Source organism: Hyperolius riggenbachi, chromosome 4 (assembly GCF_040937935.1).
Source record: "Hyperolius riggenbachi isolate aHypRig1 chromosome 4, aHypRig1.pri, whole genome shotgun sequence".
NCBI classification, from domain to species: Eukaryota; Metazoa; Chordata; class Amphibia; order Anura; family Hyperoliidae; genus Hyperolius; species Hyperolius riggenbachi.
This window is the reverse complement of record NC_090649.1, coordinates 134,176,467-134,203,941: the sequence shown is the minus strand read 5'-3', so window position 1 is coordinate 134,203,941 and position 27,475 is coordinate 134,176,467. Positions and strand designations below refer to the sequence as shown.

Below are 27,475 nucleotides of genomic sequence, written 5' to 3'. Positions count from 1 at the left end.
ATGCTACAGGCAGCAAGTTTTTTTCCCTACACACAGAAACAACATTTAAATGTGCATGAGCCCATTCAATAACTGTACAGTGCTTCTGTTTTTTGTTTTGTTTCGTTTTAAACTGCTTGCCGACCGCATCACGCCGATGGACGTGGCCACGGTGGCAGCTCCAGGACCGCCTAACGTGGATTGGTGTAAAGTCATTGGAGCTCGCAGTGCAGGAGATTGCGCGCAATCTGCACGCGCATCTCCTGTTTGGTGGGCGGAGCTACACCGGCAATCGCTGCTAGGGAGACTGTTAGACGGCGAAACCTCCATCTAATGACATTGTACAGTGCTGCAATCAGCAGCAGCGCTGTACTGGGGACACTGGAGAGCAATTGGCTCTCATACACAGAAGCCTATGACAGCCGATCGCAATGATTGGCTGGCTGTGGGGAGGGAGGGAGGAGAAATATTTAAAGTAACAAGGTTTTTTATTAAAAAAACAATAATAAAAATATTTATATAAACAAAAATAAACATGGGGGAGCGATCAGACCCCACCAACAGAAAGCTCTGTTGGTGGGAAGAAAAGGGGGGGGGGGGAAATCACTTGTGTGCTGTGTTGTGCGGCCCTGCAGCTTGGCCTTAAAGCTGCAGTGGCCTATTTTTCTAAAAATAGCCTGGTCACTAGGGGGTTTAGCACTGCGGTCCCCAAGAGGTTAAATAAAAAATCTGTTTGAAAAAAGTTTGATATACTTCCTGTGTCTCCTAAAGATTGGCTTCTGGTGCATAGCTTCACCCCCAGCTCAAGAAGTCATAGGCCTTTCTCTATATTCTTTTAGAGAAGGGTGTATGACATTTTGTGCTAAGTGGCTACCTGGTGACATTAGGAGACCCGGTAAGTATATTAAATTTCATTTATTTGGACACACAAGTCCCTGCAAAATTTATTTTGAAAAGCTATTTGAAAGCAGATTTGTAGCGCTCTTAAAGCAGTAGGATCAGCCATACTATGCCAGGGAAAAACCACATATATAAGTAGATAAATACTTGATCTACTTACATAACACATGTATTATACTGTCCACGTTTTGATTTCACGGAATGTTATATAGTAAATGACGAGAATGCTGTTCCTGGTGGGGGCCATGTCTTTTGCCCACAGTAAAGGCTAACTCGTGATGTCATTTCTGCCCTTTACTTTTTTTCTTGTCTCCTCCAATCGCTGAGTCACCTCATCCTTGCTTGTAAACACAAGTGAGTAGGGGGATCAGGTTTCAGATAAGCAGCAGGCAGGGAAATAAAGGGAAGAGGAGGAATATATCATAGATAAAAAGAACCCCCAGCATGCAATTCTTTGGCACCAACTACTAAAGAGCCAGTGCTCCTAAGGTATATGATAACTCCAAATCATAACAGCAGAAAACTTTTTCAAAGTTTTGAATGCAGGATTAGCATCTTTATCACTTAATACACTCAGACCAGTTGCTGTTGAAATTTGATTTTTATGGTGACGATACCGCTTTAAGTGTTGCATTTGTGTTCTGTGCTGTCACTCCAAAAATGCTGCAAGGCCCATGACTGCGATATGGCCTAATCGCAATTGTGGGTGTGGGTTCTCCACCAGTGGCGTAACAATAGGAGATGCAGAGGTTGTGACCACACCGGGGCCCCTGGACTAGAGGGGCCCAGTAGGAGCTCTCCTTCAACCATCTTAGTAGCTTTTCATTATTAACAGCTATGCTGGTAATGAACACCTCTATAAGTGCATTGCATAATGGTAGTCATTAACAAACTGTTTCCTTACTCCACATACACCTGTATGACACACTGAAGATATCCTTGATAAATTTTGGAGGTCCACATTAATAGAGTGCTTTGGGCCCCAAGGTCCTTTGTTACACCACTGTTCCCCACCATTGACTTTGATTGGCAAAGCGCTGTTTGGAATCGCCAAAACGTGTGTCCCAGGTCTAAAGATTTAATACCCCTTAGAAAGGTACAATCCAGGAAACACCTACTGCACCTACTGTGATCGGGAGCAGAACACCAAAGGAAAATGTAGTAGATAAGGATTCCGCTGCACCGATCTCAGGATAAAAGAATAATTTTTGTTGAGGCAATTGTGGACAAACAGCAATAGAGCCCACGCGTATCAGAGCAAACTTATGGCTCCATAGTCATAGCTGACTAAGACTATGACTAAGAAGCAATACGTTTGCTCCGATATGCGTGAACTGTATCGCTGTTTGTCCACAATTGCTTCAATAAAAATTGGACTTTTATCCTGAGATCGGTGCAGCAGAATTCTTATCTACTACCCTTAGAAAGGTCTGTGATTTGCTATAATCTAGATAAAGTTTAGGCTAGGTATATATTTTTTTACTGATAGTATGTAAAGCTAATTTGAATTGAAAAAAAAAAGAAAAAAAAAGAAAAGAAAGATACTTACCTATGGAGAGGGAAGGCTCTGGGTCCTAGAGAGCCTTCCTGTTCCTCTCACAGTCCCCTAGTTCCAACGCTGTCACCTCAATCCAATGAGTTCTGGGTCACCATGAGCTTGCTGGTTAGTCTGTACCTCTTGGATTTACAAGCCCTATTCCATAGAGCCAAATTAATCCATGCCATGCACTGATGAGGATCAAACAATCCGAAACAGTCTGTATGCATGTTGGATTATTATGGCTCTGTACAAATTAACAAGCTGACACATCATTGCATTCCAGCGGTTCTGGAGGTGTGTTTAGCTTCTAAGGGCAGCAATGGTTAATTTGCATATATTCAGCAGTGTTGCTCTGGGAGACATCTCAAGCTCACTCCAACCTGAATTATCGCAAATTCTTTCTGTTTTAGGAAAGCAAACTTTTGTTTTTCTCAATCCAATAGGTAAGTATTTGTTGTTTTTTTTTTTGTTTTGTTTTTTTAAAGGATACCCCAACTGAAATGTGAAATAATGAGATAGACATGTGCATGTACAGTGCCTAGCACACAGATAACTATGCTGTGTTTCTTTTTTTCTTTCTCTGCCTGAAAGCGTTAAATATCAGGTATGTAAGTGGCTGACTCAGTCCTGACTCAGACAGGAAGTGACTACAGTGTGACCCTCACTGATAAGAAATTCCCCTTTTTTACCTCTTTCTTGCTCTCAGAAGCCATTTTCTGCTAGGAAAGTGTTTTATAGTTGGAATTTCTTATCAGTGAGGGTCACACTGTAGTCACTTCCTGTCTGAGTCAGGACTGAGTCAGCCACTTACATACCTGATATTTAACTATTTCAGGCAGAGAAAGAAAAAAAGGAACACAGCATAGTTATTTGTGTGCTAGGCACTGTAAATACACATGTCTATCTCACTATGTCACATTTCAGTTGGGGTATCCTTTAAGTTAGGTTGACATTCACTTTTAAAAAATGATTGTATGAGACAAATATAACTCTTAAATTTGGTTAACTAAATTCCATTACTATGCCGAGGAATATCACAGGGTGAGGATGATTATCGATAATTTTCTTAATGAGTTTTAATAGAAAGGCACACTGTTCTTCACTGATGAATCACTGATGTAGGCATGGCTTGTTGTTAGACTGCACTCGGTTTACAGAGATTTACTTACTGATTTCTATTGGGAGTGATACATTTCTTCATTAAGTCTGCGTTGTTGTTTGGAGGGCATGTTGGATGAAAGAACTGAGACTCCCTTTTGCATTGTTTAATTAGCACTGCTCTTCTACAGCACCTCCATATTAATTACAGTGCAAAATAAATATTCAGTAGAACAAAGTCAACACAACGTTTGCCAGATTTGGGTATTTTAAACTGACTATCAAAATAGAGTATTTTAACTCTCTGTATATATATTAGGATTTCTACTCAGAGCTCTATTTCAGAGGATACAATTTTCTTCTCAAAGACTGAGCAAAATGTTTCGTGAATAAAAATGATAATATCTTGCATCATTGATTCTGCAGCTGTTTAAAGGGAATCTGTGAGTGATAGGAATATGGAGGCTGCCATATATATTTTCTTTTAACCTTCCTGGCGGTAAGCCCGAGCTGAGCTCGGGCAATGCCGCGCAGGAGGATATCTCAGCCCCTGGTGGGGCGATTCGCCCCATTTAAAGTGCTGTACGCGCAGCTAGCACTTTGCTAGCCGCGCGTACAGCTTGATTGCCGCCGCTCTGCAGCGATCGCCCGCATGCAGCGGCAGAAGAGGGCCCCCCGCCAGAGCCCTTAGCGCTGCCCGGACCAATGACTTTCGGGCAGCGCTAAGGGCTGGATCGGAGGCGTCTGACGTGAGGACGTCGGCTGACGTCCATGACGTCATTCTGATCGTCGCCGTGGCGACAGGAAAAGCCAGACAGGGGAACGCGTTATATACGCTTTCCCCTGTTTGCTATGAATGCCGGCGACGATCGCACTAGAGGGACACATGCGCCCTCTAGTGTTGTTTCATGTAGCTACCACTCTGGTAGCTTTACATGAAACTAAAAAAAAATGTATTTCTGCCGATTTGGCAAAATCAATTAACCGCCAGGAGGGTTAAACAATTCCAGTTGCCTGGTAGCCCTTGTGATCATTCTAGCATCCGAAGTGTATGACTCACACACCTGAAAAAAGCATGTTGTTAATCTTATCACATTTTCATCAGAGCATCTCATCTGCATGCTAGCTCAGGGTCTATAGATAAAAGTATTAGAGGTAGAGGAAATTGCGTAGCACCACATGTGCTACGCAATTTTCTTGCATTCCCATTTAGGGCCGGCTCAAGAAGCACATGTGCGGTGAACCTGTTAACAGTGCAGCTCCTGCCGTAAGTGCCTTCTCGTCAGACTTTTAGATCCCTGCGGCACCCGGAATCACAGAGCACCTCCTGCATTCACTTTAAGGAACTCACTTCCTGCGATATCCTGTAGATGGAGCTCCTTGTTTCTTCTCCAATGCTCTGTGATGCCAGGTGCCATGAGGATCAAAAGGTCTGACGAGAAGGCACTTACGGGGGGAAGCTGCACTGTTGACAGATGCACTGCACAGCAGCTTCTCCTGGGCTAGCTGATGTTGGGTGGCCACTGAGATCTGAAGGTCTGTCAGGTCACCACATTGCAGGGACATTTGCATGGAGACACACGGAGACCTGGTAGGCCATGATCGGGGGCCCTGGAGCAATTGTCCACTTTGCCTCAGTGGTAGCGCCGGCTCTGCTCCCATTAACTTTAACCCAAACGCACTAAAAATGCAACATGCACTATGTTTCCACACAGAGGAAAATTGAATCGAGTTGGTGGAAATGGGGCACAGAGAGGTTTTGTGCGATCGCACGACTTACAAAACTTCAGTAAGCAAGAAAGGCCTAATTCACCACAAGATCGAACTTTGTATTCTCGCTCATCATCACTAATAATATAAAAACTTCACTCAAATGTACAAAATTAGGTGGTGTCTCAATAGGCCAGAGCTATACACTCAAAGGTATAATATTAATAATAATAATAATGCCCATCAACATTGGACAAAGGTGCTTTGCTGGGGGAGTTGGGCTGACATCCTCTATATCCAGGCTACCTCCAGTGTCAAGAGACATTCAGGTTGGTTAGCTTAGGGGAGGGATGGGAGGGTCATAGGACTGGTGGCTTTCCCTGCTAACCATCAATCCACATGTCTGGGTTCCTTGGTAGTGGTCAGAAGGCCGTTCGCACAGATATGGGGCTGTCCATGGCATTATGGTGACAACATTTGGGCCCTGTACTGTTCAATACAAGTGGTTGTCTGTTGACCAGTGTGTGATATAAAATGCTCATAGTGCATTGCACAGTAATAATCACAACCCATTACTGACTTTACATTACACTGTTCATTGGAAAAATGACATTCATAAATACAACAAAAACATTCCACGTATGTAGGACTGAAAATTTGACTTGTACAGCTCGGAAGGTTGCACCTTATGGTGTGATTGAACAAGCTATAGTGCTAGCATTTAAAGAAAACCTTTAATAATTATAACTTAATTAGTAAAATTGCTTATATTTTACAATATTTGTTTATAAATTATTTAGTCAGTAGTGATGAGCAAAGATTTTGTATAAATGTAATTTTGCAGCGTAATTTGCAATTACGATCCAAAATCATAATGCAAAATTTCAGGTAAAATCATAATTAATTTAGTTAATAGACATAATCAGGAATTATAATTTCCCAATGTAGCATAACTTGCACGTCATTTTGTGTCGACTTTACCGGTTAATAGCAAAGCCCTCATACAGGCTATCATCACCAACATTCTTAACAAGACCTTGTAGATTTTTGAGAAAATCAATTTTAAATATGCCAAAGATAGATTATTTTGAAATTGTCATTTTTTTTAGTTTAAAAAACATTTTTCCTTTTCCTTTTTACAAATCGATTTTTTGAAACGACAAGGCCCTTTTGAAAAATTCTTTTTTTGCGCAAAATTTACGCAAAATTGTAATTAGCAGATATTGATCATCTCTATTAGTCAGTAAATTCTTTCCTCACCCTGAATTACATTCTTAAACTTATCACAGGTAGCAACATCTTTACTGTTGGCAAGGTGCATCACTGTTGTGTGCATCAATGTTTATTTGTTTTGTGTTCTGAAGTGATTAGAAAGAGCACCTGATCTTCAGAGTACACTGAGAGGAGAAGGCTTCCTTCATGACTTTATAGACTAGGCTAAACATCAATGGGAGGGTCGGGTAACATACCGATATATACATGTAGGAAGTGTTTCTGATGATTAAACCAGGATAATTAACTTAAAATTGGGTATCCCAGATAATGCATTACACATGCTCAGTGGTGTAGCTACAAACCTCAGGGCCCCGATGCATTATTTGAATGTGGCCCCCCCATCCTACATTAACCACTTCAGCCCTCAGTCGTGTTTCACTTTATGCATCCGAGCAATTTTCACCTCCCATTCATTCCCCTATAACTTTATCACTACTTATCACAATGAACTGATCTATATCTTGTTTTTTCCACCACGAATTAGGCTTTCTTTGGGTGGTACATTTTGCTAAGAACTACATTAATGTAAATGCATTTTAACAGGAAGAATAAGAGAAAACCTCCATAAATAAAAGCCTCGTATTGTATTTGCCTAATAGTCCCGGGTATTACACCATTTAAATTATGTCCCTATCACAATTAGAGTTGAGCCGAAATTTTCGTAATTTCGCATTACTATAATTACGCATGCGAAATTTGCGATTACAATGCGAAATTAGCGTAGCGAAATTGCCATTAAAATCGTAATTGAAAATACCGTAAGCGTAATTTTCAACGCGAAATTTTGCGTTTCGTTCATGCCGTAATTTCGCATTAAACGCTACCGTAATTTCGCATTAAACCGTAACGCTCCGTATAATATAAAAAAGCCGCCGACTTTAAGGGTTAATAGCAAAGCCCCCTTAAATGCTAAGAGCCTCAAATTTGGAGAATATATTAAGGAGATCAGGAGAAATAAGAGGAAAAAATTTTTTTCAAAAAGACCTTATAGTTTCTGAGAAAATCGATGTTAAAGTTTCAAAGTAAAAATGTATACATTTAAAAACCCGCCGACTTTAACGGTTAATAGCAAAGCCTGCTTAAAGTTTAGGAACACCAAATTCCTAGGGTATATTAAGGGGATCAGTGGGAATAAGAGGAAAAATTTTTTATTCAAAAAGACCTTATAGTTTTTGAGAAAATCGATTTTTAAGTTTCAAGGGCAAAAATGTCTTTTAAATGCGGAAAATGTCAGTTTTTTTTGCACAGGTAACAATAGTGTATTATTTTCATAGATTCCCCCAAGTGGGAAGAGTTTTACTTACTTCGTTCTGAGTGTGGGAAATATAAAAAAAAAACGACGTGGGGTCCCCCCTCCCAGACCTCTTTAACCCCTTGTCCCCCATGCAGGCTGGGATAGCCAGAATGCGGAGCACCGGCCGCGTGGGGCTCCGCACCCTGACTATACCAGCCTGCATGGTCCATGGATTGGGGGGTCTCGGAAGGGGAGGGGCAGCCAAGCTTTCCCCTCCCCCTCCGAGCCCTTGACCAATCCAAGGACAAGGGGCTCTTCTCCACCTCCGATGGGCGGTGGAGGTGGAGGCCACGATTTCCTGGGTGGGGGGTTCATGGTGGAATCTGGGAGTCCCCTTTAAAAAGGGGTCCCCCAGATGCCCACCCCCCCTCCCAGGAGAAATGAGTATAGAGGTACTTGTACCCCTTACCCATTTCCTTTAAGAGTTAAAAGTAAATAAACACACAAACACATAGAAAAAGTATTTTAATTGAACAAAAAACATAACCACGAAAAAAGTCCTTTAATATTCTTAATTAACCATTAATACTTACCTGTCCCTTTAAATAAATGATCCCACGCAATATCCTCGGACATGTTCTATCAGTTACAATGTAACAAAGTTATTACAATGTAACAACTTTGTTACATTGTAACTACGCCGCACCCGACGTCACTCGCCGCTCAGCCGCCGCATACACTTACGCGTCCTTGCAGGACGCTAAGTCCCCGCCGGCTCCCGCTGTCCACCCCGCCCATATCTGTCACCCACATGTCACCCACATGTGGGTGACATGTGGGTGACATGTGGGAGAGGCGGGGAGGGCAGCGGAGCCGGCGGGGACTTAGCGTCCTGCACGGAGTCCGGACCCGACAGAGCTCTGAGCTATATAGCTCAGAGCTCTGAGAAGCATCTTTGTATTTGGGCTCCAAGGAGCCCCATTGGTCCTTAGCAGACTAATGGGGTTCCTTCAAATCAGAAGGAACCCCATTGGTCTGCTAAGGACCAATGGGGCTCCTTGGAGCCCAAATACAAAGATGCTTAGAGAGCTCTGAGCTATATAGCTCAGAGCTCTGTCGGGTCCGTGCGGCGGGTGAGCGGCGAGTGACGTCGGGTGCGGCGTAGTTACAATGTAACAAAGTTGTTACATTGTAATAACTTTGTTACATTGTAACTGATAGAACATTTCCGAGGATATTGCGTGGGATCATTTATTTAAAGGGACAGGTAAGTATTAATGGTTAATTAAGAATATTAAAGGACTTTTTTCGTGGTTATGTTTTTTGTTCAATTAAAATACTTTTTCTATGTGTTTGTGTGTTTATTTACTTTTAACTCTTAAAGGAAATGGGTAAGGGGTACAAGTACCTCTATACTCATTTCTCCTGGGAGGGGGGGTGGGCATCTGGGGGACCCTTTTTAAAGGGGACTCCCAGATTCCACCATGAACCCCCCACCCAGAAAATCGCGGCCTCCACCTCCACCGCCCATCGGAGGTGGAGAAGAGCCCCTTGTCCTTGGATTGGACAAGGGCTCGGAGGGGGAGGGGAAAGCTTGGCTGCCCCTCCCCTTCCGAGACCCCCCAATCTATGGACCATGCGGGCTGGTATAGTCAGGGTGCGGAGCCCCACGCGGCCGGTGCTCCGCATTCTGGCTATCCCAGCCTGCATGGGGGACAAGGGGTTAAAGAGGTCTGGGAGGGGGGACCCCACGTCGTTTTTTTTTTATATTTCCCACACTCAGAACGAAGTAAGTAAAACTCTTCCCACTTGGGGGAATCTATAAAAATAATACACTATTGTTACCTGTGCAAAAAAAACTGACATTTTCCGCATTTAAAAGACATTTTTGCCCTTGAAACTTAAAAATCGATTTTCTCAAAAACTATAAGGTCTTTTTGAAAAAAAATGTTTTCCTCTTATTCCCACTGATCCCCTTAATATACCCTAGGAATTTGGTGTTCCTAAACTTTAAGCAGGCTTTGCTATTAACCGTTAAAGTCGGCGGGTTTTTAAATGTATACATTTTTACTTTGAAACTTTAACATCGATTTTCTCAAAAACTATAAGGTCTTTTTGAAAAAAAAATTTTTCCTCTTATTCCTCCTGATCTTCTTAATATATTCTCCAAATTTGAGGCTCTTAGCATTTAAGGGGGCTTTGCTATTAACCCTTAAATTCGGCGGCTTTTTTATATTATACGGAGCGTTACGGATTAACGCGAAATTACGGTAGCGTTTAATGCGAAATTACGGCATGAACAAATACCCATTGTAATGCGAAAATTACGTGAAAATTACGCTTACGCGAAATTTCACAAAATCCTTCTTCATTACGATTATGTACTTACGGCCATAATCGTAATTACACTAATTACGCGAAATTTCGCGAAATCGTAATTAGGTCATTACGCTCATCTCTAATCACAATGTATGGTGACAATATTTTATTAGGAAAAAAAAGTGCATTTTTTCCGTTTTGCATCCATCACTTTTTACAAGCTTTTAATAAAAAAAAATATTTCATCATTACATGGATATTTTAAAAGTTTAGACCCTTAGGTAAATATTTACTTTTTTTATTGTAATTTTGTATGTTTTTTATTACCGTATTTCGCGCCGTATAAGATGCTCCGGAATATAAGACGCACCCAGGTTTAGAGGTCACAAACCAGGGAAAAAAAAAATATACTAAACCTGGTGCGTCCATATTCCAGGAGCGTCTTATACATGTTCTCCCCCAAATGGTGTCCGCCTGTGTCCCCATGTCCCCTCCTGTGTCCCTTATGTGCCCTGCTATGTCCATTATGTGTCCTCCTGTCTCCATTATGTGTTCTCCTGTTTATCTTTATGTGTTCTCCTGTATCCTTTGTGTGTTCTCCTGTGTCTCTTTACGTGCCCTCTTGTGTCCATATTTTCACCTGTGTCTCTTTATGCGACCTCCTGTGTCCCATATGTGTGTACCTGTGTCGCTTTATGTGGCCCATATGTGTGTACCTGTGTCCCTTTCTGTGTCCCATATGTGTGTACCTGTGTCCCTTTCTGTGTCCTCCTGTGTCCCATATGTGTGGCCATTCCCTGGTGCCAAGTGGGTGGTCGCTCTCTCCCTGTGTCTCTGATGCCCGTGCACAAGTGTATCAGTAATGTTCAGGCAGCCGGATCATATACCGCATGGCCGCCGCTGCCAGGAACTGCCTCCTGTGTAATGCTGCTGGCGGCTCTTGTCCCGTGTGCCCACTCGTTCTACTGCATCTCCGCTCCACCATTTGCCAGTGTAAGTAGCGGGCAGCTGGCTTCCCTATCGCCGCGAGGATTGCAGACCTTGTCCCCTGTGCGCGCGGCTGGCTCTATTGAAAGGCTCGTACTGATGACGCAGTATAGATAAGCCAGGGATGGGTGATTCAGTATAGATAGCCAGGATTAAATGCCTCAGTATAGATAGCCAGGATTAGATATCTCAGTATAAGTAATTAGGATTAGATGCCTCAGTCTAGATAGTCAGGAATAGCTACCTCAGTATAGATAGCCAGGATTAAATGCCTCAGTATAGATAGTCAGGAATAGATGCTTCAGTATAGATTGCCGGGATTAGATGCCTCAGTATAGATAGTCAGGAATAGATGGTTCAGTATAAATAGTCAGGAATAGGTACCACAGTATAGATAGCCAGGATTAGATGCCTCAGTATAGATAGCCAGGATTAGATGCCTCAGTATAGTCAGGAATAGGTACCTCAGTATAGATAGCCAGGATTAGATGTCTCAGTATAGATAGTCAGGAATAGATGGTTTAGTATAAATAGTCAGGAATAGGTACCTCAGTATAGGTAGCCAGGATTAGATGTCTCAGTATAGTCAGGAATAGGTGCCTCAGTATAGGTAGCCAGGATTAGATGTCTCAGTATAGATAGTCAGGAATAGGTACCTCAGTATCAGGGGCGTAACTAGGCCCCACCGGGCCCCCCTGCAGATTTTCTGAGCGGGCCCCCCCCCCCCCCCCCGGGCCCGCTCGCGGCCGTTTTGTGGGTGCTGGAGGGGTGGCAGCATGAGGGGAAAGCCTTGCCCACAGTCGGCGGGGAGAGGGGTAGTTCCCCCCTCTCCCTCACCTCGGGGCTCTCCCCTCTGCGCTCCCCTCCAGCTCGTAAGTGTCTGTGGGGCTGTGGTGGGCAGCGAGCGGCGGGCAGATACATACCTGCTTCCGTGCGTTCCATCGGAGACTTCTCCCTCTAGCGGCTGACGTCACTTCCGGAAGTGACGTCAGCCGCTAGAGGGAGAAGTCTCCGATGGAACGCACGGAAGCAGGTATGTATCTGCCCGCCGCTCGCTGCCCACCACAGCCCCACAGACACTTACGAGCTGGAGGGGAGCGCAGAGGGGAGAGCCCCGAGGTGAGGGAGAGGGGGGAACTACCCCTCTCCCCGCCGACTGTGGGCAAGGCTTTCCCCTCATGCTGCCACCCCTCCAGCACCCACAAAACGGCCCCAAGCGGGCCCCAGGGGGGGGGGGGGGGCGGGCCCCCCCGCGGGCGCAGGGGCTGCAGGGCCTATTCCTACGCCCCTGCTCAGTATAGATAACCAGGATTAGATGTCTCAGTATAGATAGTCAGGAATAGATGGTTTAGTGTAAATAGTCAGGAATAGGTACCTCAGTATAGGTAGCCAGGATTAGATGTCTCAGTATAGATAGCCAGGATTAGATGCCTCAGTATAGTCAGGAATAGGTACCTCAGTATAGATAGCCAGGATTAGATGTCTCAGTATAGATAGTCAGGATGGTTTAGTATAAATAGTCAGGAATAGGTACAGATAGTCAGGATGGTTTAGTATAAATAGTCAGGAATAGGTACCTCAGTATAGGTAGCCAGGATTAGATGTCTCGGTTTAGATAGTCAGGAATACATGCTTCAGTATAGATAGCCAAGATTAGATGCCTCAGTATAGTCAGGAATAGGTACCTCAGTATAGATAGCCAGGATAAGATGTCTCAGTATAGTGTATAGATGTCTCAGTATAGTGAGGAATAGGTACCTCAGTATAGATAGCCAGGATAAGATGTCTCAGTATAGTCAGGAATAGGTACCTCAGTATAGGTAGCCAGAGTAGACAGGCGTAGGGGGGATGCAGCGGCACGGACCAGCAGCGGCACGAACCAGCAGTCATCAAATACTCACTTTGCCGCCATCCACGCGTTGCATCTACTTACTTTTTCCTGTTCTTGCTTTCCATCTCACAGTAAGAGGGCCCCTAGGGGATGCTTTTACTGTGAGCTGGAACGCAGGACAGGAAGAAGTTTGTAGTTGCAGCGTGCGGATGGTGGCGAACTGAGTATTTGATGACCCCTCAGCGGCAGCATGTGGGGAGGACGAGTGGGCCCCATGCCCGGTCGGACAGGCGAATGCTGCGACCATGGCCCCTGCACATGCTGCATGGGACCAAGCAGGACCATTTTAACTAGTCTCCAAAAGAAGTGGCTGCACATTCTATTACAGAATCGCTGGCCATGAGATTATTGTATAGATAGCAGCAAAAACATAGCTGATTTTCATGAAGGTTTGCTATTACAAATGTATAGTTGTTATAAAAAAAACACACAGTCAAACTGGGATTTGGTGCTAGAAAGGGAATTTAAATGATTCCCCTAATCCAAGAACAATCTAAAATGAATAAAATAGAGTTTAATGTACACTAACACATTAACTGACCTTTCACTCACAGGCAATGGTTCTAAGCAAGGATGGCACAGGTATGAATACAAATAGGAGTCTTAAAAACGAACCTTAGACAATATAAGGACCTGTACAAAATCTGTGCATGAAACACATTAAAACAAAAATGATAATAACACCAAAATCATGTAGCCATTATAAATGTATTGTGTATTTAAGGATTACCGAAAAAGGAATCTGAAAATAAATAGATCTTATGTGGTGCTTGTAATTTTAGAATTACAAAAACAACTGTAGCTATTTTGCTGGGACTTAAATAAGGTGGGAAAAACAGGTGCCTAGGGATGTGGACAATTTGCATGCAAACAACATTAACCCTCTACACTCAAAACACATGGTCACGACAGGCTGAAACACGATAAAAGCAACTGAGAGTCCTAGTCCTTCAGGCGCCTTTTGGAAAACTCCAGGTGGGCTGCCATTGTGCCTTTTACTAAGGAGTGGCTTCCGTTTGGTCACTACCATACAGAATTGATTGGTAGATTGCTGCAGAGATAAACCTCTGACACAGTGACCATCGGGTCCTTGGTCACCTCCCTGACTAAGGCCCTTCTCCCCCTATCGGTCAATTTAGATGGCTGATCAGCTCTAGGAACAGTCCTGGTGGTTTTGAACTTCTTCCACAGGTGGATGATGGAGGCCACTGTGAGCATTTGGGATCTTCAAAGCAGCAGAAATGTTTCTGGAACCCTCCCTAGATTTGTGCCTCGAAACAATTCTGTCTCGGAGGTCTACAGACAATTCCTTTGACTTCATGCTTGGTTTGTGCTGACATCAACTGTCACCTGTGGAACCTTACATCTGAATTTACCACTGTGGACTCCAATTAAAGGAATATTTAAGTCATAAAAAATGATTTTAACTTACCTGGGGCTTCTTGCAGACCCTGGAGTCCTCCTGTGCCCACAACGTCCTCCTTATCCCCTCCCCTCCTGATGTCCTACTGATTCACTGGAGTCGCAGGCTACTACGCATGCACGGCACCGAGCCACGCGCAGTCTGATTGTGCTCCCACTGTCGGGAACACCTGTGCATGTGCCGTACGCAAAACTTGCTACTGAGTTAAAATCACTTTTTTTATGACTTTAATATTCCTTTAAGCTGCAGAAATGTCTCAATGATTCACCTGAGCTCAATTTTGAGCTTCATGGTGAAGGCTGTGAATACTTATGTACATGTGCTGTCTCAATTTTTTATTTTTTATAAATTTGCAAAAATCTCAAGTAAAATTTTTTCACGTTGTCATTATGAGGTGTTGTGTGTAGAATTATGAGGGAAAAAATGAATTTGATCCATTTTGGAATAAGGCTGTAACATAGCAAAAAAAGGAAAAAGTCATGCGCTCTGAATACTTTTACTTATATGCACTTTATGTTCACAAGCAGTTGTGCAAGATGACTGATTTGTTATGGGTAGTTCGCAATGAAAGCTTGACACACATCAGTTTGGGTAAGGGGGGGGGGCACATCTGGCTATTTAAAGTGGGAAACATCTGGCTATCTGCATGGGGTAAGGGGCCAAATATGGCTATATCTAAATACCACTCACAACCACATTCTGATGTGTGGCCACACCCATTTTGTCCAGAGGGGGGCACAAAAACTCCCAGGTGCTGAAAACTCTAGACATTCCCTTTAACTTAATATAAATAATTTTATCCTAGTGGGTTAAAGTTTAAAAGCCATGCCTTATCTGTGTACTTATTAATTAATATTGTATATTAGTGTACATTTTGCTCACTAGGATTGTTTTAGTATAGGATAGAATACACAGATTGTGTATCGCTATTTCTGAGCAGCTGTTAGCTGATCAACAGCTGATACACCACCCCATGTGTTCCACTTACAACAAACGTTGGACAGATTAGGGGCTGTACAGGTCATTGTCATATGCAATGGTCAACTAGAGGCGTAGCTAGGGTTTTCAGCACCCGGGGGAAAAATACTAAAATGGGTGTGGCCACACATCAGAATGTGGTCGTGGTTATGGGTGGACTCAAATGCTATTTAGATATAGCCATATGTGCCCCCTTTACCCATGCAGATAGCCAGATGTGCCCCACTTTAAATAGTCAAAAGTGCCCCCCATCCACCTGTCTAGATAACCAGATGTGCCCCTCTTTAGATAGCCTTTTTCTACTGCTGTTAACGCTTCTGCACTCCTCTAAAATGCACTGCACTCTGAAGGAGGGAGAGAAGCAGGGGTACCTCGGGTAGCCAGCGAGCCACCTGCACGTGGGGGTGCAACGGCCGTGCTGACACTGAGTGCTCACGCGGTGCTGCGCCCGGGGATATATGGCCCCCCTTGCCCACCCATAGCTACACCTCTGGGAATTGTCCGAGGAATGTCTGAGAAAAAAAAAAAGATCTACTTACCCTGGGTTTCCTCCAGCCCCAGGGGGCCGATTTGTCCCTCGCCGCAGCTCCGGTGTCCCGGGGGCACTATCTACACACCTGCGCAAGCACTGCTGGTGACCGCACCTGTGCAGAACTCTCCGGACCACGTGAGTGCAATCACCAGCGGCGCTCGTGCAGGTGCAGTAGATAATAGGACTACAGCACTGCTCTAAGAACAACACTTGAAAAACTTTACAACTTTATCACCAAGGTTCTCTTTGTGCATTTATGATATTTTCATTTTGAATGCATCGAATGAATTTCTACCCATCATCCACAATAGTTAATATAATCCTATAATATGAATTACAAACTATTCTCAATTCAGAGCACAGGCAAGTTATTAATATTACATTCTGATACCTTCATAAATAACACTCATGTAATTATATTAATTCCAGCTGAGACTGAACAACACCCAATTAGCTGACATAAAAGCACAGCTGGCGAGGTTTTTATTCCCAAAGAGAGCGCAGTCCTTTGTTTTCCCTCATTTTATGCAAGCTGTTCTTCTAGCACCATTATAATGTCATTGTATATTCACTGTAAAAACGTAACAGTTTTTTAACCATTTATGTATTTATGTCTCCAGTACAGTATATCTACGCCCCTAAAAACTTCACCTAAGCCTCAGGGACGTAGCTATACTCACCTCCGCAGCGATCGACGCTGTGTGTGCTCCAGCTTGCTGGTGCACACGCACCCGTGGTTGTTCTCGCTGCCTCCTGTTAGCTCAGATGTTAATGAATGGGAATGCAGTTCTAAGTACCCGTTGCAATGATTGCTGGCTTCAAAGAGAAACTGCGATCATTCTGTAAAAAAAAAAAAGTTACAAGTCCACACTTCATTTACTGCAAGCGTACATAGTACACTTACAGGACGCTTAGGGAAAAAAATGACTGAGGACATCTTGTGGACAAATAGTAAAACTGTACATACATTTATTTTAATAAAAAAAAAACACAATTACATTTAAAAAGAACTCCTTCCCTCCCACACTCTCCTATAGTCCCCCCAAAATAAAGCACCCCATTAAAAAAAAGACAATTAAAAAAATACATAAATAGTTATCTTAGGGACTGAACTTTTTTAACCACTTCACCACTGAGGGGTATTACCCCCTGACCACCAGAGCAATTTTCACCTTTCAGCGCTCCTTCCATTCATTCGTCTATAACTTTATTATTACTTATCCCAATGAAATGAACTATATCTTGTTTTTTTCGCCACCAATTAGGCTTTCTTTAGGTGGGACATTATGCCAAGAATTATTTTATTCTAAATGTGTTTTAATGGGGAAATAGGAAAAAATGTGGGAAAAAATTATTATTTTTCAGTTTTCGGCCATTATAGTTTTTAAATAAAGCATGCTACTGTAATTAAAACCCATGAAATGTATTAACCCATTTGTCCCGGTTATAAAACCATTTAAATTATGTCCCTATCACAATGTTTGGCGACAATATTTTATTTGGAAATAAAGGTGCATTTTTTTCAGTTTTGCATCCATCCCTAATTACAAGCCCGCAGTTTATAAAGTAACAGTGTTATACCCTCTTGAGATAAATATTTAAAAAGTTCAGTCCCTAAGGTAACTATTTATGTTTTTTTTTATTGTATTTTTTTTTTTTTTTAATTACAAAAAAAAAAATTGGGGAGTGTGGGAGGTAATGAGTTAATTTATTGTGTAAATGTAATGTTTGTGTATGTAAAATGCTTTTAGGGTGTAGTTTACTATTTGACCACAAGATGGCCACAGAGTGTTTGTTTACATGTGACCTGTAAGCGTCCGGAAGGACGCTTACAGGAAGCAGGAGGAGGCTGGGAGATTCACAATGATCTCGCTGTTTCTGAAAGAAGCAGCAGATCATTGCGGGGGCTAGATCAACGAACGGGAATGGATTTTCCCGTTCATTGATCCCCGGGCGAGCGGGCGGCGGCGTGCACGAGCGGCGGGTGCGGGCGCACGAGCGGCGGGAGCGCGGACAGCGGCGGTAGCGCGGAAGGTACGGATTTCTCCGTCCCTGGTTTTTTAGGGGGAAAAAAGGGATGGAGAAATTCGTACCGCTGGGGGTAAAGTGGTTAATATGTATGCCAAGAGGGTATATTACTGTTATTTTTTTAAATTATGGGCTTGTAAATAGTGATGGACACAAAGCTGAAAAAATGCTCCTGTATTTCCAAATAAAATATTGACGCCATACTACATTGTGATTGGGACATAATTTAAATGGTGTAATAACGGGGACAAATGGGCAGATAAAATACATGGGTTTTAATAATTAATCATTTTTAGCAAAATGTACCACCCAAAGAAAGCCTAATTGGTGGTGGAAAAAACAAGGTATAGATTATTTAGATGTAATGAGTAGTGATAAAGTTATTGGCGAATGAATGGGAGGAACGCTGAAATGTGAAAATTACTCGGGTGCATAAGGTGAAAATACACTGAAGGCTGAAGTGGTTAAAGTAAACCTGTCATAGAGATACAGAGGTGACTTTTGTGGACCTTCTTCAAAACTTCTCTGCTGTTATGCAAATCCTCTGGTTAAGATACCTCAAACACGCATGAAATTTCGAGAAGACATAGAAGAGTCACGAGAATTGGAAAACACATTGGTGCTTACATTTAGTGCAACTCCAGTTTCCTCAGTATCACCTGTGTTACTATGGAAGCACACGTTACATTGCTTGTATAATTCACATTACTCTTGTAATGTGATTTTTACCGAGGTCACCAATTGCTCCCTGAACATGGCAACTTTACCAATGTTTAGTGAATATAGCCCCAAAGATTTAATCTTCATCAAGTCACATACAATGGGGTACAATGGCTAAAGAGTCACCTAGTCAGGGCCGTGGAAAGACATGCAGAGGCTGACAACTGTGTCGTGCAAATTCACTTAGGATATTCAACCTCTGCAATTTTATCAGAATCACTATATTTTTGTATTCCACTTATGAGCTTGAGCAATTCCTTGTGATTGTTTCCTTCCAAATACAATTATTTTTGCTAAAATTGCATCATTGACAGGTACCTTAAAGAGACTCAAAATGTTCAGCCTTATTTCTTCTATCCTATAAGTTCCTATACCTGTTCTAATGTGGTCTGTCTTACTGCAGCCTTTCCAAGTTGCACAGTGGCTGTATTATCTCTGTTGTATAATCTAATCTTCTTTCCTTTGTCAGCTTTGTCGGCTCAGGTAGGAATATGCTGCTCTGCTGTGATAGGTAGAAGTTATACACACCCTCTCCACGCCCCTCCAGGCTTCTCTCAGCCTATCACATGCTGGTTAGCAGCCATGTTTTTTGTTTGTAAACACTGCCTTAAACTGGCAATTAAAAGCTAGGATTGCAGCAGGGAGTGGCAGAAACAGCAAAGAGGGGCCCAGGAGAACATAATGAATAGAATGGTATGTTTTTCATTGTAAGAATTTTAGAGTACAGATTCTCTTTAATACATACTACATCAGTATGCAATAACTCCTTGGAATAATAGTATAATACAGATAGTTAAGGGAAAATGGAGAATAGTCACTAAACTGGGGTAAACAGAATAATGTGTAAAGTCTTACACACTATGAGTAGACTGTAGTGCTTGGATTGTAACATATTACATTCTGCACTACTCACCGGAAGGTTAGACTTTTTCTGCTTACTGCAGTTTGGTGAATACACCCTAAGGTGACCTTGCAGTGGTACAGAGCCTAACCAATTTGTACACACAGTTCTATATAAGTTACTCAGTCAGCACTCAAGGATAAGGAGTTCAATAGCTGACAATTCTTCTTACAGTACTAGGTGCAGTGTCCAGCCAGCAAACACGCTGAAGGACTACAAGCACCTTGCTGTTACTTGTAACTAAGCACACACAGTTCTAACCAATGTAAATCTATAACAGTTCTGCACACAATACACTCCATCAAGCATGGTTCTAAGTTGGTAAAGTAGACTTAACTTCCAGCTATCTCTCCCTGAAGTCTACACTCTCTCCCTGTCTCTGTCTCTCTAGTTCCTATAATATAGACAACACAAGATGGAGTGAACTCATCTGGATTCATTCAAGCACAGGGTCCCTGACCAGGGGAGTAGCTTGGGGGGGTCGGGGTAGGACAGGTGCCCCCGGGCGCTGGGTCCCTAAGGGCGCCCAGCCGTGCGGTGTATCAGTACTAAGCTCGCCAGGCCGGGGTCTCCGTCTCCCTTTTGGGTCAGTGACGTCCCCAGTGATGTCACACGTCGCCGCAACGCAGGCCCACGCAGCGTCCATAGCAGTGGAACGCTGCGCAGAGCGGCAGAAAGCAAGCCCCATCTATTCATTACTGGCTGGGTGACAGGAGTGAGGAGGAGCCAACCAGGCAGCGAGGGACAGCCAGGTCGGGTGCACTGATGCGAGTGTGGAGCACTGGAGCAGAGTGGGGCAGTGTGAGGCTGAAGAAAGCCTGCAGCATCCGGCATGCAGACTCTCCCGAGTGCCGCCAGTGATTTCAATACCAAGCAGAAGCGGCTTCCAAGACAGCGGGCAGCCGCATCGCTTTGCCTGGCCCCGAAGTCCTGTGATGTCAGCAAACCCCATGAACCCAGCCAGGAAAGAAAAGTGGATGGGGAGGTCTTGCGGTGTGGCTTCCGCCGGGTCTGATGTTTGGAAGAGAACCCCAGCATGCAGGCGCCGCACAGATAGAGACTCTCTCCCTCCCCCTGAAAAGTTTTTCCTGAGAACAGCGATTGCCTCCAGGGTGTCTGATGGTGTGTGGTGGTGGATTCTGAATGGGGAGAAAAAGGCTGCAGGCTGTGAGTAGCAAATTATGTTGTTCACTGTGTCCCCCCCTTTAAACAAGTATGGAAGAATCCATATCTGGGCGGCTTCTTACCTGTCCCCATCTGTTTTTGCTGGTGTCCCCTCTGCTGTCATGGTCTGGCCCTCTAATGCTTTTGCTCTGCCTCTGTACACTCCACACCCTATCCGATCACCTTCTACTCTGAACACAGCCGAGGAGCTTCCTCCAGCCCCATATAGTAAAGTCCACACATCTCAAGTTTCTTTGTAAATCATATAAAAAAAAACAGAAAAGATAAAGATGGTGCCAAAAGCACCATTTTGACATGTGTAATATTGCTTATGGCATGGTGAGCTCTTATTCAAATAGCTTCAACCAAAACTATCTTCCTAATTGAATCATGCAGATTCATATTCACATGTACTAAACAATCACCAGCCCTCAATGTTGGCAATTGTTGAAACTGCATTGGGCCCACACTACCCAACAGCTTTTGTAAAGGGAGTCTGTGTTCATATTACCATTTTCTGTTTTACTAAAAATTACTTGACGATAGTAGCAAAAGAAATTCTGTATCATGTTAATAAAATTATGCAGATAGAAGAAACAAAAGGTTTGTAAAAGTAATATTTTTTTATGGCTAACTGATTAAGTTTAGTTATGCTAGCTTTCAGGGAACTAGTCCCCTTCTTCAGGCATATTTCCATGACAGCATCCTGAAAGCTTCCAAACTTTATCAGTTAACCGTTAAAGTGGTCTGAAAGCCAGCATTTCTACATAGCTCTAAAAGATTCCTTACAGCTTTAAAGCTACTATCCCAGAAATAAATTCTAGCAGAACATCACTGAAATGGTTAAACAAAGCACTTTCTCCTGCTATTCAGCTTCAAATCCGCATCCAAACTGGAGATAAAAGTATCTTTTTTACTTGTTAAAAACAAATATATCAACACTGGAATGTAAACAAACGCTCTCTGAAAAGCTGTCTCTGCATCAGGCACACACAGTGTTAGGAATAGCTCATTAGATGATTTTCATACATAATAAAAAGCAGTTATAATAGAAAAATAATAAAATGCAATGCCAGTTTTCAGGGCAAGACAAACTACACTTTGGAAACTTGTAATTTGTAGACAGTCAATATTACTTGTGCACAAAAACAAATATGATAACTGTATGAGTAATAAAAAATAGGAAAACACATTTTTATTGAATGTTATGTCAGAGTTTCAGACTACTTTTAAAAAACAGTTTTTTCTACCTGTGTTTCCCAAAATAAGACAGTGTCTTATATTAATTTGCACTCCAAATGTTGTGCTAGGGCTTATTTTCAGGGGATTTCTTATATTTCTATCCGGAAGTGTCTCTCAGCAGAATATTTCCTGTTCCTTTGTTCTGTGCTGGATTCACCTTTTGTGTCCCCCTTGTACCTTTAGTGTCTTCCTTGTGTCCCTCTCTGTCCCAGTGTTCTCTTCTATCTTCCATCCTCTGTCCTCTTGTGTCTCATGTAACTTTATGTTCTCCTGGTGTCCCCTGTCCTCCAATGTTCCCCTGCATCCTCCCCTTACCCCTAGCTCCGTGTTGCGTTGTCCCCCGTGTCCTGCGATGTCCCCCTAATCCTCTTTTTCCCTCCAGCTCCATGCTGCTGTGTGCTTGATCTTCAGCCTATGGGGAAGAAGTGCGGCAACTTGTGTTTCTACTGGAGCCAATGATCTCGTAGGCGGGACCAAATCTCTGTTATTGGGTCCATCACTGCACTTGCTGAGTAGCAGCGAATGCAGTAATTGGCCCAATTATGTAGCCTTGCATAGGCAAATGCAGAAGGGGATTACAGCTGCCCAGAATCCCCCCTCAGACCAGGGCTGCTGCAGTGTCTAAGGACAGGCACAAGTTGAGACACCAGGATAACTCCAGGCATCATGCAGCTCACAGCACTGCCCCCTTCCTTTCCCTGGTACAGTTGACTTTGGATGGAGCAGCAGCCTGTGTACAGAGCATGGAGCAGCTCTGGGGAACTTAACAGAGTCAGGTATGAGCACAGCCCTGTGCCCTGCTGTGTGAATGCTCCACTTTCCCCTTCATTACAAGTGTCGGCTGTCCTCATTATTATCTGTATCTAAACTGCTCCTGATCTATCCCCTTGTCGATCGGGAGCAGATTGGACATTTAGGGAAAAATTGTCAGATCCTGTCAGTCAGACGGGAAATTGCATTATGTGTACCCAGGATGATGCCCTACCATATTATTATACGGCAATTGTGTGTGGCTGAGGAAAACCTTTAGGGAATCCCCACCTTGAAAATCCTGGGTTTGCCCCTGCCTTGGTCCTGCTCGTGAGACCATCAACTCCAGTGGAAACACAAGTTGCCATACTTTCTCCCTTTACTGCAGCTAGGGCTTACTTTCGGGGTAGGGCTTTAATTTCGTTCATGCTAAAAATTCCTGCTAGGGCTTACTTTCAGGGGATGTCTTAATTTCAGGGAAAGAGGGTACAAACTTCTCGGGGGGAAAAAAATGTCCAACATTGCTTTCTCCTTTTTTACTACTGTCGTAGTCTTCCTGAACTAAGCCTCCAGCGGCCCTCGTAATTCCATTCTGGAAAGTGTCCATGAAAAATTAGGCTAATTTATGTAAACACAACAATTCCCCACGCAGAGCTGCCTTTGGCTTTTGAATGTTTGTGACATGCAATTTTCTATAATATAGCTGTGGACTGTACTTTCTTTCATAGTAAGTGGAGCATATAATCCCTGTTTTCGGCCCATGACAGATCAGTATTTATCTGCCAGAATTCACATCTGCAAAGAGAACATTGCACTATTAAGCCTTTTGTTGTACATGATAAGTGTGTCTGCAGGAATTATAGTCATGTAATAACACAGGTGTACCGAGCTTATTTCTTTTTTTCACTATTAAAGTTTATTGAAACAGATTTGCAAATCAAGATACAAAACAGCTTGACTCACAGGTCATTCAAAACGGGATATGCAAAATACAGCAATAAATCAACATCACATCTGAATAGCCAAAAAGTATATGTAGACAAGGTTGCTTAAAATAACAGGTGTCAACATTTGAGGTTAAGAGAACAGGTACATGAGATAGCGCCACCATAGGGGTTAACTAGAGTATATATAAGACCAAGGCCAAACCATCAACTAGTCCATACAATAGAAGTGTACACTTAATTGGGGAGGAAGAAATGGATAATGAAGAGTTTGGTCTGAAATGAATTTAGGAATTTAGGAATCAGCATTATCTGTTTATATTCATCTGAGTATTGGAAGTGCCCATAGTGCCCATGTGAAAGTGTGTTTTTCGGCCATGTCCTTGATCTGGGAGACCATGCCCTCCATGACCTCGACAGAATCAACTTTTTTAAGCCAATCTTTGATCGTTGGAGCCTCAGGCTTTTTCCAAAAGGTTGGTATTAAGGCCCTGGCTGCATAAATCAAGTGGATTTTGAGCAATTTCTTATAGGATCTGATGGAATCCGTCGTATCATGGAGCAGCATGGTGCCAGGTGCAAAGACAATCTTTTCAGAAGTGATCTGTTCCATCAGGTTATGTGACTGTTTCCAATATGGGATAATTTTGGGGCATGACCAGAAAATATGTAGTAGGGATCCACCTGTGGATCCACATCTCCAACATAGATTTGGGGATGTTTGGAAGATTTTGTTGATGGTTTTCGGTGTTCTGTACCACCTCGTCAGGATTTTATACCCCAACTCCTGTGCATTGACACTCATGGATCCTTTATGGCATAAAACAGTTAATTTTTGCCATTGTTCATTATCGAACAGAATATTTGGGTCTCTTTCCCATTTTTCCTGGAAGGGAAGTTTCCCTATCGGAGGATTAGTAAGCAAAAGCTGATAGATCTGGGATACTAGATGTCGGTGTGGTCCATCCTGTATAATCAAGTCTTCAAATGCAGAGAGAGGCTTGCTCCAGTCCAATTTGTCTCTCAGAGAGGACAGAAAATGACGTGTCTGGAAGTACTGCCACTGCGACATGGAGCAGTGTACGGAGCTTATTTCTATGAAACCGAGGATTTGCATTAGAAAAGAGCTAGGCTCTAAAATAAACACCAAAAGCAGAAACACTGTGGATTTTATTTACAAAAGCTGCAGTAAACCGCAATGATCTGCCATATGAGGATAATCCTGATTGTGGAATTTCTGAAGAATCTGAGTATATTTAATGCTAGGTGCACTTGGACCCATGATGTTTCAGATGTAATATCCATTCACCAGCTATTGCAGCAGGGTTTGGTTTGGTTTTTGCCCTAGCCAATGGCTGCAGTGATTTCCAAAAAATAGATGGTTATGCTACTTTTTAAAAGGAACCCGATGCGAGAGAGGCAGTCATATTTATTTCCGTTTAAACAATTTCAGTTGCCTGGCAGTCCTCCTGATCTCTTTGACTGCAGTAGTGTCTAAATCAAATACTTGAAAACAAGCATGAGGCTAACCTTGTTAGATTTTTGTCAGAAACCTCCAATCTGCATGCTTGTTCGGGACCCATGACTACAAGTATTAGAGGGAGTGGATCAGCAGGACAGCCAGGCAATTTGCATTGTTTAAAAAGACATACAGTGGCTTGCAAAAGTATTCGGCCTCCTTGAAGTTTCCCACATTTTGTCACATTACTGCCACAAACATGAATCAATTTTATTGGAATTCCACGTGAAAGACCAATACAAAGTGGTGTACATGTGAGCAGTGGACCGAAAATCATACATGATTCCAAACATTTTTTACAAATAAATAACTGCAAAGTAGAGTGTGCGTAATTATTCAGCCCCCTGAGTCAATACTTTGTAGAACCTCCTTTTGCTGCAATTACAGCTGCCATTCTTTTAGGGTATGTCTCTACCAGCTTTGCACATCTAGAGACTGAAATCCTTGCCCATTCTTCTTTGCAAAACAGCTCCAGCTCAGTCAGATTAGATGGACAGCGTTTGTGAACAGCAGTTTTCAGATCTTGCCACAGATTCTCGATTGGATTTAGATCTGGACTTTGACTGGGCCATTCTAACACATGGATATGTTTTGCTTTAAACCATTCCATTGTTGCCCTGGCTTTATGTTTAGGGTCGTTGTTTTGCTGGAAGTTGAACCTCCGCCCCAGTTTCAAGTCTTTTGCAGACTCCAAGAGGTTTTCTTCCAAGATTACCCTGTATTTGGCTCCATACATCTTCCCATCAACTCTGACCAGCTTCCCTGTCCCTGCTGAAGAGAGGCACCCCCAGAGCATGATGCTGCCACCACCATATTTGACAGTGGGGATGGTGTGTTCATAGTGATGTGCAGTGTTAATTTTCTGCCACACATAGCGTTTTGCATTTTGGCCAAAAAGTTCCATTTTGGTCTCATCTGACCAGAGCACCTTCTTCCACATGTTTGCTGTGTCCCCCACATGGCTTGTGGCAAACTGCAAACGGGATTTCCTATAATTTTCTGTTCACAATTGCTTTCTTCTTGCCACTCTGCCATAAAGGCCAACTTTGTACAGTGCACGACTAATAGTTGTCCTATGGACAGATTCCTCCACCTGAGCTGTAGATCTCTGCAGCTCATACAGAGTCACCATGGGCCTCTTGACTGCATTTCTGATCAGCGCTCTTCTTGTTTGGCCTGTGAGTTTAGGTAGACGGCCTTGTCTTGGTAGGTTTACAGTTGTGCCATACGCCTTCCATTTCTGAATGATCGCTTAAACAGTGTTCCGTGGGATGTTCAAGGCTTTGGAAATCTTTATGTAGCCAAAGCCTGCTTTAAATTTCTCAATAACTTTATCCCTGACCTGTCTGGTGTGTTCTTTGGACTTCAGGATGTTGTTGCTCCCAAGATTCTCTTAGACAACCTCTGAGGCTGTCACAGAGCAGCTGTATTTGTACTGACATTAGATTACACACAGGTGCACTCTATTTAGTCATTAGCACTCATCAGGCAATGTCTATGGGCAACTGACTGCACTCAGACCAAAGGGGGCTGAATTATTATGCACAGCCCACTTTGCAGTTATTGATTTGTAAAAAATGTTTGGAATCATGTATGATTTTCGTTCCACTTCTCACGCGTACACCACTTTGTATTGGTCTTTTACATGGAATTCCAATAAAATTGATTCACGTTTGTGGCAGTAATGTGACAAAATGTGGGAAACTTCAAGGAGGCTGAAAAATGTTGCAAGCCACTGTAAATATGTCAGCCTCCATATGTCTTTCACCTTGGGCTCCCTTTAACCATAGATGTTTTTTCCCACCTCCTAGTCCTAGTAATAAGGTATTAAGTTAATTCTAGGGGGAAGAAGGGCATATGCTAAAACTGTTCCCCCTCCCACCCAGGTGAATAGTTAAAAGGGTTTTACAAAAAAGGGTTAAAAATATTTTTTTTTATAAAACTTAAAATGATAAGTTCAGAAATAGTTTTTCCACAATCCATCTTATTTTCTCCAACTGTGTGGGGGTCGCATAGTCATCCTGTCACTGTATTCCTCCCACTTCAGTTGGGTAGGTTATGATTCATGCATACATGGCAAAAAATTACATTCACTTACATACAAAAGCTATAGCTTGCTGACCCCAGATGCCATAGGTGCAAGTGCCAGGGGAAGCCTGCGATTGGAACTGCTAGCGCTTATTCAGTAGATGCAGATGCCGGATCTTAAGTGATCAAAATGCAGCCACTGTACACACTGGTCTAATGTCCATTAGCAATAAAAGGGGCGGAATGTGAATAGATGTTCAATAAAGGTCCATCTACAGCAGGGACATATTCATTGATATACAGTAGTTGACAG

General features: G+C 42.9%; 1 protein-coding gene across 1 annotated transcript in view; it reads left to right on the top strand.

The window, feature by feature from the left end:
- Positions 1 to 27,475, top strand: part of LOC137570523 (vertebrate ancient opsin-like) — a 298,413-nt gene that overhangs the window by 160,822 nt on the left and 110,116 nt on the right. The window lies entirely within an intron of this gene.